Source organism: Schistocerca nitens, chromosome 6 (assembly GCF_023898315.1).
Source record: "Schistocerca nitens isolate TAMUIC-IGC-003100 chromosome 6, iqSchNite1.1, whole genome shotgun sequence".
Lineage (NCBI taxonomy): Eukaryota > Metazoa > Arthropoda > Insecta > Orthoptera > Acrididae > Schistocerca > Schistocerca nitens.
In genome coordinates, this window is record NC_064619.1 from 164298685 (window position 1) to 164312148 (window position 13464).

The 13464-nt window shown below is 45.0% G+C and overlaps 1 protein-coding gene and 1 non-coding gene across 3 annotated transcripts in view; both read left to right on the forward strand.

Annotated features, from left to right (window-relative positions):
• Positions 1-13464, forward strand: part of LOC126263030 (carbohydrate sulfotransferase 11-like) — a 396515-nt gene that overhangs the window by 283896 nt on the left and 99155 nt on the right. The window lies entirely within an intron of this gene.
• Positions 128-202, forward strand: Trnaw-cca (transfer RNA tryptophan (anticodon CCA)). Its single transcript has one exon. It is a non-coding gene; the product is annotated as a tRNA-Trp (tRNA).

Here is a 13464-nt window from a genome sequence, read left to right on the forward strand (position 1 = left end):
TCTCCACAATATCCTTTCTTTCAGGAGTGCTAGTTCTGCAAGGTTCGCAGGAGAGCTTCTGTAAAGTTTGGAAGGTAGGAGACGAGGTACTGGCAGAAGTAAAGCTGTGAGTACCGGCCGTGAGTCGTGCTTCGGTAGCTCAGTTGGTAGAGCACTTGCCCGCCAAAGGCAAAGGTCCCGAGTTCGAGTCTCGGTCGGGCACACAGTTTTAATCTGCCAGGAAGTTTCCTATCAGCGCACACTCCGCTGCAGAGTGAAAATCTCATTCTGGAAACATCCCCCAGGCTGTGGCTAAGCCATGTCTCCACAATATCCTTTCTTTCAGGAGTGCTAGTTCTGCAAGGTTCGCAGGAGAGCTTGTGTAAAGTTTGGAAGGTAGGAGACAAGGTACTGGCAGAAGTGAAGCTGTGAGTACCGGCCGTGAGTCGTGCTTCGGTAGCTCAGTTGGTAGAGCACTTCCCCGCGAAAGGCAAAGGTCCCGAGTTCGAGTCTCGGTCGGGCACACAGTTTTAATCTGCCCGGAAGTTTCAACATCGCTTTGGTTCATTCCGAGACGTCTGGACTCTTCCCATGTTGAGAGCCCTTCCTGGCACAAAGTAACAATGCGAACGCGATAGAGCCGCGGTATTGACCGTCTAGGCATGGTTTAACTGCAGACATGAGCACCTGTAACTCCTTGCTCAAATGGTTCAAATGGCTCTGGGCACTATGGACCTTAAGATCTGAGGTCATCAGTCCCCTAGAACTTAGAACTACTTAAACCTAACTAACCTAAGGAGGTCACACACATCCATGTCCCTGGCAGGATTCGAACCTGCGACTGTAGCAGTCGCGCAGTTCCGAACTGGAGTGCCTAGAACCGCTCGGTCACCACGGCCGGCCATCTCCTTCCTGATGGAATGACTGGAACTGATTGGCTATAGGACCTTCTCCGTCTAATAGGCGCTGCTCATGCACGGTTGTTTACGTTTTTGGGCGGGTTTAGTGACATTTCTGAACACTCAAAGGGACTGTGTCTGTGGTACAATATTCGTCAACGTCTACCTTCAGGAGTTCTGGGAACCGGGGTGATGCAAAACTTTTATATATGGCCATTAGAATTGCTACACCAAGAAGAAATGCAGATGATAAACGGGTATTCATTGGACAAATATATTATACTAGAACTGACATGTCATTACATTTTCACGAAATTTGGGTGCATAGATCCTGAGAAATCAGTACCCAGAACAACCACCTCTGGCCGTAATAACGACCTTGATACGCCTGGGCATTGAGTCAAACAGAGCTTGGATGGCGTGTACAGGTACAGCTGCCCGTGCAGCTTCAACACGATACCACAGATCATCAAGAGTAGTGACTGGCGTATTGTGACGAGCCAGTTGCTCTGCCACCATTGACCATACGTTTTCAATTGGTGAGAGATCTGGAGTATGTGCTGGCCAGGGCCGCAGTCGAACATTTTCTGTATCCAGAAAGGCCCGAACAGGACCTGCAACATCCGGTCGTGCATTATCGTGCTGAAATGTAGGGTTTCGCAAGGATCGAATGAAGGGTAGAGCCACGGGTCGTAACACATCTGAAATGTAACGTTCACTGTTAAAAGTGCCGTGAATGCGAACAAGAGGTGACCGAGATGTGTAACCAATGGCACCCCATATCATCAAGCCGGGTGATACGCCAGTATGGCGATGACGAATACACGCTTCCAATGTGCGTTCACCGCGATATCGCCAAACACGGATGTGACCATAATGATGGTGTAAGCAGTACCCGGATTCATCCGAAAAAATGACGTTTTGCCATTCGTGCATCCAGGTTCGTCGTTGAGTACACCATCGCAGGCGCTCCTGTCTGTGATGCAGCGTCAAGGGTAACCGCAGCCATGGTCTCCGAGGTGATAGTACACGCTGCTGCAAACGTCGTCGAACTGTTCGTGCAGATTGTTGTTGTCTTGCAAACGTCCCCATCTGTTGACTTAGGGATCGAGATGTGGCTGCATGATCCGTTACAGCCATGCGGGTAAGATGCCTGTCATCTCAACTGCTAGTGATACGAGGCCGTTGGGATCCAGCGCGGCGTTCCGTATTACCCTCCTGAACCCACCGATTCCATATTCGGCTAACAGTCATTGGACCTCGACCAACGCAAGCAGCAATGTCGCGTTGTGATCAACCGCAATCGCGATAGGCTACAATTCGACCTTTATCAAAGTCGGAAACGTGATGGTACGCATTTATACTCCTTACACGAGGTATCACAACAACGTTTCACCAGGCAACGGCGGTGGTCTAGCGCTTCTAGGCGCGCAGTCCGGAACCGCGCGACTGCTACGGTCGCAGGTTCGAATCCTGCCTCGGGCGTGGATGTGTGTGATGTCCTTAGGTTAGTTAGGTTTAAGTAGTTCTAAGTTTTAGGGGACTGATGACCACAGATGTTAAGTCCCATAGTGCTCAGAGCCATTTGAACCATTTGAACCAGGCAACGCCGGTCAACTGGTGTTTGTGTATGAGAAATCGGTTGGAAACATTGCTCATGTCAGCACGTTGTAGGTGTCGCCACCGGCGCCAACCTTGTGTGAATGCTCTGAAAAGCTAATCATTTGCATATCACAGCATCTACTTCCTGTCGGTTAAATTTCGCGTCTGTAAGACATCATCATCGTGGTGCAGCAATTTTAATAGCCAGTAGTATATATATATATATATATATATATATATATATATATATATACAACGGAAACAAGTAACCGGGTTCGTTTTGTGTTTTTCAGCATTGAAAGTCGATATTTTGTTTGACATCAGTTTCATACTTCAGTATCGATAATGAACTATCTACATTAATTTCGTAAGATCGATATTTCGCATTGCTCATGTCAGCACGTTGTAGGTGTCGCCACCGGCGCCAACCTTGTGTGAATGCTCTGAAAAGCTAATCATTTGCATATCACAGCATCTACTTCCTGTCGGTTAAATTTCGCGTCTGTAAGACATCATCATCGTGGTGCAGCAATTTTAATAGCCAGTAGTATATATATATATATATATATATATATATATATATATATACAACGGAAACAAGTAACCGGGTTCGTTTTGTGTTTTTCAGCATTGAAAGTCGATATTTTGTTTGACATCAGTTTCATACTTCAGTATCGATAATGAACTATCTACATTAATTTCGTAAGATCGATATTTCGCATTGCTCATGTCAGCACGTTGTAGGTGTCGCCACCGGCGCCTACCTTGTGTGAATGCTCTGAAAAGCTAATCATTTGCATATCACAGCATCTACTTCCTGTCGGTTAAATTTCGCGTCTGTAAGACATCATCATCGTGGTGCAGCAATTTTAATAGCCAGTAGTATATATATATATATATATATATATATATATATATATATATATATATATATATATATATACAACGGAAACAAGTAACCGGGTTCGTTTTGTGTTTTTCAACATTGAAAGTCGATATTTTGTTTGACATCAGTTTCATACTTCAGTATCGATAATGAACTATCTACATTAATTTCGTAAGATCGATATTTCGCAAATATCGAGATCACCGGACATCTGTAATTCTGTCCCAATGTGTATTTTCAATATGCCGCGAATGTCAGAAAACGGAGCCACGCCGTTATAGAATTTTCCATTGAGGTGTTTGTTTGCCGCTGCAAGATAAGAAGTATCTCGGGTAAAGCGTGTTTATCTAATCGTGTGGAAGTGGTCGCGGTTATCGATTAACGGGCGTAAGCGTGGTGTGCAGCGTGTGTGAGCGCGGCTGTGGGTCGGCCAGCGCCTACCTGGTGACCGTATCCGCCCGCAGGGAGCCGGCGGCTCGTCCGGCAGAGGGCGCGTGTCGCCCTGTACCCGCAGCGCGGCCTGCGCTAACGGCCTCTCCCCACCCCGGTCTGGCGCAGACAGCACGGCCGCGGCGCGCCGGCGCCCGACCCGACACGGCGCACTTTATTAGCAAACGCGGCGCTTCCTGCCACATGGACGGACGCGGTGCAGGGCCCGTGGGAACCGCGGCGCGGCAGCGCTGCGTCCGCCCGGCAAACACTGCGCCCGGCCGCCTAATGGCACTCCGCAGGGAAACTCGGCCGAGAGAGACACGCGCCGCCCACTCCATCCCGTGACGAATGGCTCCCCGCTCGCGGAGGCCGTGTCGGGTTGCCGTAGCCAAACGCAATAAAGCGACAAAATGTGAGATCAGTATATTCTCAGCTGACCTCAATACGAGGGCTGTCTGCCGCTGTCATGTAGCGCAGGTAGCAGTGGTGAGAAACAGAACGGTCAGAGATGAATGCATGGTTTCGCGGCGATATGAAAACTCGCTACGCTCACTCACGCGAGAGGATAGTGTGCCTAGAGCAGGCTCGTCCAAACTGTGTCCGTGGGGCGCTAGCGCCCGCGATCGCCCGCGGCCAGCGCTCTGGGCGAATTCGTATGTTGCTGCAGTGGCCGAGTCGTGCCGCTTAGCTGGCCGTGCGGACCGCCCGAACGCCAGCCGATAGATATATTTGTTCGCCCGTTTTCCCTTCGGGCAGAGGACATCTCACAAGTGCTTCAACTAGAGTTGATTGACCCACAGTGCCATATTCGCCTGAAGGACCGCATTTTTATGTGTAAAACTTTGGATGACTTTTACAGCTATCTTCCACGAGAGAAATATCGCCGGCCGGAGTGGCCGAGCGGTTCTAGGAGCTACAGTCTGGAACCGCGTGACCGCTACGGCCGTAGTTTCGAATCCTGCCTCGGGCATGGATCTGTATGATGTCCTTAGGTTAGTTAGGTTTAAGTAGTTCTAAGTTCTAGGGGACTAATGACCTCAGAAGTTAAGTCCCATAGTGCTCAGAGCCATTTTTCAAGAGAAATATCATCTTTTGCACAAGCACGAGGCCAAAGTTCTCTCAATGTTTGGTTCCACGTATATTTGTGAGCGCTTTTTCTCTCTTTTAAAGCTTACTAAAATTAAGAACCGTTCATTCCTTTGAGGTTAGCAGTCTCACGGAATATTGTACCAAGCCTAGACAAAATCGTTTCCTCGAAAAAGAAAAACGTGTAAAATGTTAATTGTCTTCTTTAACAACGTTCACTGTAAGAATTAAAGAGCTTTATAATCTTAATTCTATTTTAATAAGTTTTCAAACTTGGTCAGTTAAAATTATTACGTACAAAACAGCAAACTAAGGATTCGATTTCTAAACTCTGAAAAGGGATACAAAAAAAAGTAGCACGAAGTATAACAAAAAATACTTACTTGTGACTACTAGCAGTAAGAATGAGACACTATATCCCGTACATAAAATTAATTCTAAAATATAATATTTTGTTTCAACGTGCCTCACGTTGTAAAGCGCCTCATCAGCTTCATACATCTCTATTAATTTTGTAGTTGTCGGCACACACCAATTGTGTTTACCCGCAATGTTTTAAAGACACTAAAGACGACAGAATGCAGCGATGCTAGCGCTCCATGTGGTAACATGTCACATTGCAGTGAACAGAAGACAAGCGACTTCTTTGATCAAATCTACAGCGAGGCCCTAGATTTGATCAAATATTGGACGACATTTGACAAAGTTCCCTATTACACCATCAAATATCTTTGACAAAGATATTGTTAATTCTAAAATATAATATTTTGTTTATGTTAGATCTGACCGCGGGACAGTGCAGCGCAGAGCAGTGCTGTGCGGTCTGGCTCTCTCTCTCTCTCTCTCTCTCTCTCTCTCTCTCTCTCTCTCGCTCGCTCGCTCTCGCTCCTATGGCGACACTAGCGACACACGGCACGGTCGCGGACGGAGCGCTGAACTATACCGTCTTGCGCCCGCGGGGCGCGGGCGCGCCCGCCGAGCGCATTTCTTGGATGAACCTGGCCTAGAGCATACAAGAATATCTATGGAGTGATCTTTCAGATGAGCTGAATGGAATTTTGCTCTTCAGTATAAACACTGAGGTGACAAAACTCATGAGGCATCTCCTAATATCCCGTCGAACCTCCTTTTGCCCAGGATAGTGGAACAACTAAGGCCGGTATTACACTATCAAATTTCTTTGTCAAATATCTTTGTCCAATATCTTTGTCAAAGATATTTGATGGTGTAATAGGGAACTTTGTCAAATGTCGTCCAATATTTGATCAAATCTAGGGCCTCGCTGTAGATTTGATCAAAGAAGTCGCTTGTCTTCTGTTCACTGCAATGTGACATGTTACCACATGGAGCGCTAGCATCGCTGCATTCTGTCGTCTTTAGTGTCTTTAAAACATTGCGGGTAAACACAATTGGTGTGTGCCGACAACTACAAAATTAATAGAGATGTATGAAGCTGATGAGGCGCTTTACAACGTGAGGCACGTTGAATAAAAAAATAGATTAAGAAGATTGGAGACCTGACCTAACTTAACCTAACCTAACCCTCTCCTGTAGCAAGGAATCGGAGTTTTACAGTGAGCCTGTCTTCTGCAGATGTAGCAGTTCTTAAGTGAATATTGTGCCTTGTGATATCATGATACACTTCATTGAGCACATACAGAAATGAATGCTCATCCATTCTTAAGTAATTGATGTACGATTTGACGTCCTCCACTGTAAGCTCACGTAACACGTTTTGTTGAATGCTTTTATCGTGTCGTGGTAAAACCCACCGCTTCACCCAGGTATGTTTCCTTTTTTTCCCCCGCTTCTCTTCCGCTTATGCACACAGTGCAATTGTGGTACATGCAACTGCTGCGGTTAATAACAAGTTGATGTTGTCAGCCATCTTGAACTTTGACGAAAAATATGATGACCCCTTCTAGCGCTACGTCAAAGACCTTTGTCAAAATGGTTCAAATGGCTCTGAGCACTATGGGACTCAACTGCTGAGGTCATTAGCCCCCTAGGACTTAGAACTAGTTAAACCTAACCAACCTAAGGACATCACATACATCCATGCCCGAGGCAGGATTCGAACCTGCGACCGTAGCGGTCTTGCGGTTCCAGACTGCAGCGCCTTTAATCGCACGGCCTCTTCGGCCGGCCAGATCTTTGTCAAATATATTTGACGGAATATTTGGTCAAATCTTTGACAAAGAAATTTGATAGTGTAATGCTGGCCTAAGAGTCGCTGAATGTCCCCTGCAGAAATATTGAGCCCTTCTGGCTCTGTAGCCGTCCATAACTCCCAAAGTGTTGCCGGTGCAGGATTTTGTGGACGAACTGACCTTTTGATTGTGTCCAATAAATGTTCGATGAGATTCATGTCAAGTGATCTGGGTGGCCGGTCGGGGAGGCCGAGCGGTTCTAGGCGCTACAGTCTGGAACCGCGCGACCGCTACGGACGCAGGTTCGAATCCTGCCTCGGGCATGGACGTCTGTTAGAAGGTTTAAGCAGTTCTAAGTTCTAGGGGACTCATGACCTCAGAAGTTAAGTCCCATAGTGCTCAGAGACATTTGAACCATTTGATCTGGGTGGCCAAATAATTCGCTCCAATTGTCCGGAATATTCTTCAAACCAATCACAACTGTGGCCCGCCATTCTTGTTTTGCAACATAAAGTCAATTAATGGCTGTAAATGGTCACCATGTAGCGGAACACAACAATTTCCAGTCAGTGATGGGTTCAGTTGCACCTGAGGACCCAAACCATTCCACGTAAAAACTCCTCACACCATTTGGGGTCACCACTAGTTAACACAGTGTCTTGTTCACAACTGGGATCCATGGCTTCGTGGAGTCTGCGCCACAATCGAATCCTACCATCAGCTCTTACAAACTGAAATCGGGACTCATCTCACTGTTGTTGTAGTGGTCTTCAGTCCAGAGACTGGTTTGATGCAGCTCTCCATGCTACTCTATCCTGTGCAAGCTTCTTCATCTCCCAGTACCTACTGCAACCTACATCCTTCTGAATCTGTGTATTGTATTCATCTCTTGGTCTCCCTCTACAATTTTTACCCTCCACACTGCCCTCCAATGCTGTGATCCCTTGATGCCTCAGAACATGTCCTACCAACCTATCCCTTCTTCTAGTCAAGTTGTGCTACACATTTCTCTTCTCTCCAATTCTATTCAATACCTCCTCATTACGTATGTGATCTACCCATCTAATCTTCTGCATTATTCTGTAGCACCATATTTCAAAAGCTTCTATTCTCTTCTTGTCTAAACTATTTATCGTCCATGTTTCACTTCCATACATGGCTACACTCTATACAAATACTTTCAGAAACGACTTCCCGACACTTAAATCTATACTCTATGTTAACAAATTTCTCTTCTTCAGAAACGCTTTCCTTGCCATTGCCAGTATACATTTTATATCTTCTCTACTTCGACCATCATCAGTTATTTTGCTCCCCAAATAGGAAAACTCATTTACTACTTAAAGCGTCTCCTTTCCTAATCTAATTCCCGCATCATCGCCCGATTTAATTCGAGTACATTCCATTATCCTCGATTTGCTTTTGTTGATGTTCATCTTATACCCTCCTTTCAAGACACTATTCATTCCGTTCAACTGCTCTTCCAAGTCCTTTGCTGTCTCTGACAGAATTACAATGTCATCGGCGAACCTCACTGTTTTTATTTCTTCTCCATGGATTTTAATACCTAACTTTTCTTTTGTTTCCTTTACTGCTTGCTCAATATACAGATTGAATACATCGGGGATAGGCTACAACCCTGTCTCACTCCTTTCCCAACCACTGCTTCCCTTTCATACCCCTCGACTCTTGTAACTGCAATCAGGTTTCTGTACAAATTGTAAATAGCCTTTCGCTCCCTGTATTTTACCCCTGCCACCTTTAGAATTTGAAAGAGAGTATTCCAGTCAACATTGTCAAAAGCTTTCTCTAAGTCTACAAGTGCTAGAAACATAGGTTTACGTTTCCGTAATTTATGTTCTTAGATAAGTCGTAAGGTGACTATTGTCTCACGTGTTCGAACATTTCTATGGAATCCAAACTGATCTTCCCCGAGGTCGGCTTCTACCAGTTTTTCCATTCGCCTGTAAATAATTCGTGTTAATATTTTGCAGTCGTGGCTTATTAAACAGATAGTTAAGAAATTTTCACACCTGTCAACTCCTGCTTTCTTTGGGACTGGAAATACTATAATCTTCTTGAAGTCCGAGGGTATTTCGCCTGCCTGATACATCTTGATAACTAGATGGGAGAGTTTTGTTAGGCCTGGCTCTCCCAAGGCTGTCAGTATTTCTAATGGAATGTTGTCTACTCCTGGGGCCTTGTTTCGACTTAGGTCTTTTAGTGGTCTGTCAAGATCTTCACTCAGTATCATATTTCCTATTTCATCGTCATCTACATTCTCTTCCATTTCTATAATACTGTCCTCAAGAACATCGCCCTTGTATAGACCCTCTATATACTCCTTCCACCTTTCTGCTTTCCCTTCTTTGCTTAGAACTGGGTTTCCAACTCATCTCACAAGGCCACCATTTTCCATCGTCTAGGGTCCAACCGATACTTGACGAAATGGTGCTGTTAGCAAAGGCACTCGCGTCGGTCGTCTGCTGCCGTAGCCCATTAACGCCAGATTTCGTCGTACTGTCCAATCGCATACGTTCGTTGCATGTTCCACATTACTTTTTGTATTTATTTCACGCAGTTTTGCTTGTCTGTTAGCACTGACAACTATACGCAAATGCCACTGCTCTCGGTCGTTAAGTGAAGGCCACTGCGTTGTCCGTAGTGAGACGTAATGCTGCAATTTAGTATTATCGGCACATTCTTGACACTGTCGATCTCGGAATACCGAATTCCGTAACGATTTCCGAAATGGAGTGTCCCATGCGTCTAGTTCCAACTACCATCGCGCGTTCAAAATCTGTTAATTCCCGTCGTATGACCATAATCACTTCGCACTGCTTCGCTTGAATGTTATATCATGTTACACCATTACGTAACTGTGTCGTGGGAAAGTTGCGGCCGGCTGTTGTGACCGAGCGGTTCTACGCGCTTCAGTCCGAAGCCGCGCTGCTGCTGCTGTCGCAGGTTCGAATCCTGCGTTGGGCATGGATGTGTGTGATGTCCTTAGGTTAGTTAGGTTTAAGTAGTTGAACCATAATCACTAGGGAAACCTTTCCACATTGATCACCTGAGTGCAAATGACAGCTCCGCCAATGCACTGCCCTTTCTGTACCTTGTGTATGCGATACCACCGCCATCTGTATGTGTGCGTATCGCTATCCCACATGCATATCGCTTCCCCATGTCTTCTATCACCTCAGTGCACGTCAACGAGCAAAGAAAAGTGATACCACAGACATTGTCGCTGTATGACCGTAGCCTGTCTGTTCTCTGTACTGTCAGAAGAGTGTCATGTGAGAAAAATACGAACTGGATTTCACATGATCGATCTTTTCGGAATCTATGCTGGTTGGCATGGAGGGAGTCATTCTGCTCGAGATACCGGATCTCATTATGTTTGAGCTCAGAACATGTTTTAACATTCTGCAACAAATGGATGTCAAGACTTTTGGATGGTACTTTTGTGGACTGCTTCTGCAAACCTTCTTGTAGTTGGGTGTGATCTGTGCTTTCTTTTCCATCTATCTGGAGTGTTTTTTTGTGGATCTGCGGTAGTTTGTGGTTAAGAGCAGGTAACTCAACAGTAAATTCGATATAGGATCTAGTAAGGATTCCATTGTGTCTGGAGTTTTGTTCAATTTCAGCTTGCTTAGACATATGATAAATCTGGGTAGAGACTGTGCAGACAAGTTTTACGGACGCGCAGTTTTAAATTTGCTTTCCTTTAATTACTCCACTGTTTTATATGTAGCCTAATAGAGGTTACTTTCCAGATGTTCTCGTATACTGCATGGGGGCTTAATTAAATAAAAAGAAATGCAAATAATTTTATTTTTTTTTGCTTTAGTAGCTTTTATGTCCGATTACGAAGTCTCGTAACGGTTGGCCCTGACTAGTATTATTACGCAATCTGACTGCATAGAACAACAACAAAGAATGAAATGGAAATTTTCATTAACACAATTAATTAATTAAGTCCCCAGCAACTATAAAACCTACGAAACCAAAGCACAAGTGTAACTGTTCTGTGTGTGGAAGTATGACTCAACGTACGCATCTGGCACGGTTCTTCTTCAACAACACAAGAAATTTTAAATATCATTTATACTGAATTAATTAAAGAAAATAAAAATACCATAATTACTCAAGAAAACCAGAATTACACTCTAATACAAGAACACAAGCCAGATGCTTTGTTGACTGAACCTGTAATGACGCATTATTTAAAACATGGAAATAATGAAAAATAAATCAAGTTTCGTTACCTTCATATATTGACCAAAATCACTCTAATCATTACAATATATCTCCACACCGACTCGCTATTACCACATCTCAACAAGAACTTTTCAGTATCACATCTCAGCAAGCACTCCCTACTAGCACATCTCAACAAACACTCTCTGCTACGAGTTCTTAACAAGCACTGACTACCACGAGCTCTCCCCAAGCACTGCCCACTACGACATCTCAATAATCACTGCCAGTGGAGGCGGCGGAACAATACTCTCTAGCGCGATCTCTGGCGCTGTGGCTCAGTGTAGCCACCTTTCAATACTATGTACCATATTTAGCCGACTATACCCGTTATGGCAATAGATAGACTAACAAACAGCGATTTCCATGTATTACAAGCTTTTGAAAGCTGCTGAACAAGGCTTCTTCTCTTAAGCTGAGACGTTCAAAATACATGACAACTAACAGAAAGTAAGAGCAAGACAAAAACATATAAATATTTGTGCATACATTAACAGACGAATTCACTCATTGTAATTTAAAGAGGTGCCCATACTCGATTTAGCACTAGTTCAACGCGAAACGTCTGCCTTCGGCAGAGGCAGAGCTAGGTAAGGCAATGATTAAGGAAATTGGTTTGCAATGTGGAGAAACTGGGTTCAAATCCCCATCAGACCTGTCCGTAAATCATTCGTCGAATCCCGGAACAGAGGCATGGCAAGGCCAGATGGGTTTCCCACTCCCTCCCAACGTCTCCAGCCCTCGATTGTGCTCCATTTCTAACAGGGTGAAATTCGGTGTTGGCATTTTGCTTACTCCTCCCGCAAAACACGAAGTGCGCGCCAAGCTCAACGCTCCCATCTGATGGACGGTCTCTATCAAGTGTGCCTTCTGCTCTGACAGGCGGAGGAGAGACTTGAAATTTGAGGATGCCTGGTGATCAGAAACTACAAGCCGCGATGCAAACTCTTAAAGAACCCACTCCTGATTGTACTGAACAATCAAGTCCTAAAACACTAGGATTTTCTGGAACGCCATTAGAGTAAATAAAACAAAACACAAAAATGGTTCAAATGCCTCTGAGCACTACGGGACTTAACATCTGAGGTCATCAGTCCCCTAGGACTTAGAACTACGTAAACCTAACTAACCTAAGGACATCACACACATCCACGCCCGAGGCAGGATCCGAACCTGCGACCGTAGCGGCCGCGCGGTTCCAGAGTGAAGCGCCTAGAACCGCTCTGTCACAGCGGCCGGCAAATACAAAAATCATCACGAGGATTATGCCATAACTGAACATGATCGCGTGGTATTGTGATTACCGAACAAAACTTACGGCAGCTGTATCAGCGTTATGTGAACCACATGCTGTCAAAACATGTTATCCCATCCCCCCCCCCCCCCCCAATATCCCCCGCTTTATTGAAGCTTCACCTAGTTTTCTGCGATGTTGTCGGTATCTAAGAGAACGAACAACCAGAAACAATTATTAACCTACATCTACATCTACATGATTACTCTGCAATTCACATTTAAGTGCGTGGCAGAGGATTCATCGAACCACAATCATACTATCTGTCTACCATTCCACTCCCGAACAGCGCGCGGGAAAAACGAACACCTAAACCTTTCTGTTCGAGCTCTGATTTCTAGTATTTTATTTTGATGATCATTCCTACCTATGTAGGTCGAGCTCAACAAAATATTTTCGCATTCGGAAGAGAAAGTTGGTGACTGAAATTTCGTAAAAAGTTCTCGCCGCGACGAAAAACGTCTTTGCTTTAATAGCTTCCATCCCAACTCGCGTATCATATCTGCCACACTCTCTCCCCTATCACGTGATAATACGAAACGAGCTGCCCTTTTTTGCACCCTTTCGATGTTCTCCGTCAATCCCACCTGGTAAGGATCCCACACCGCGCAACAATATTCTAACAGAGGACGAACGAGTGTAGTGTAAGCTGTCTCTTTAGTGGACTTGTTGCATCTTCTAAGTGTCCTGCCAATGAAACGCAACCTTTGGCTCGCCTTCCCCACAATATTATCTATGTGGTCTTTCCAACTGAAGTTGTTCGTAATTTTAACACCCAGGTACTTAGTTGAATTGACAGCCTTGAGAATTGTACTATTTATCGAGTAATCGAATTCCAACGGATTTCTTTTGGAACTCATGTGGATCACCTCATAC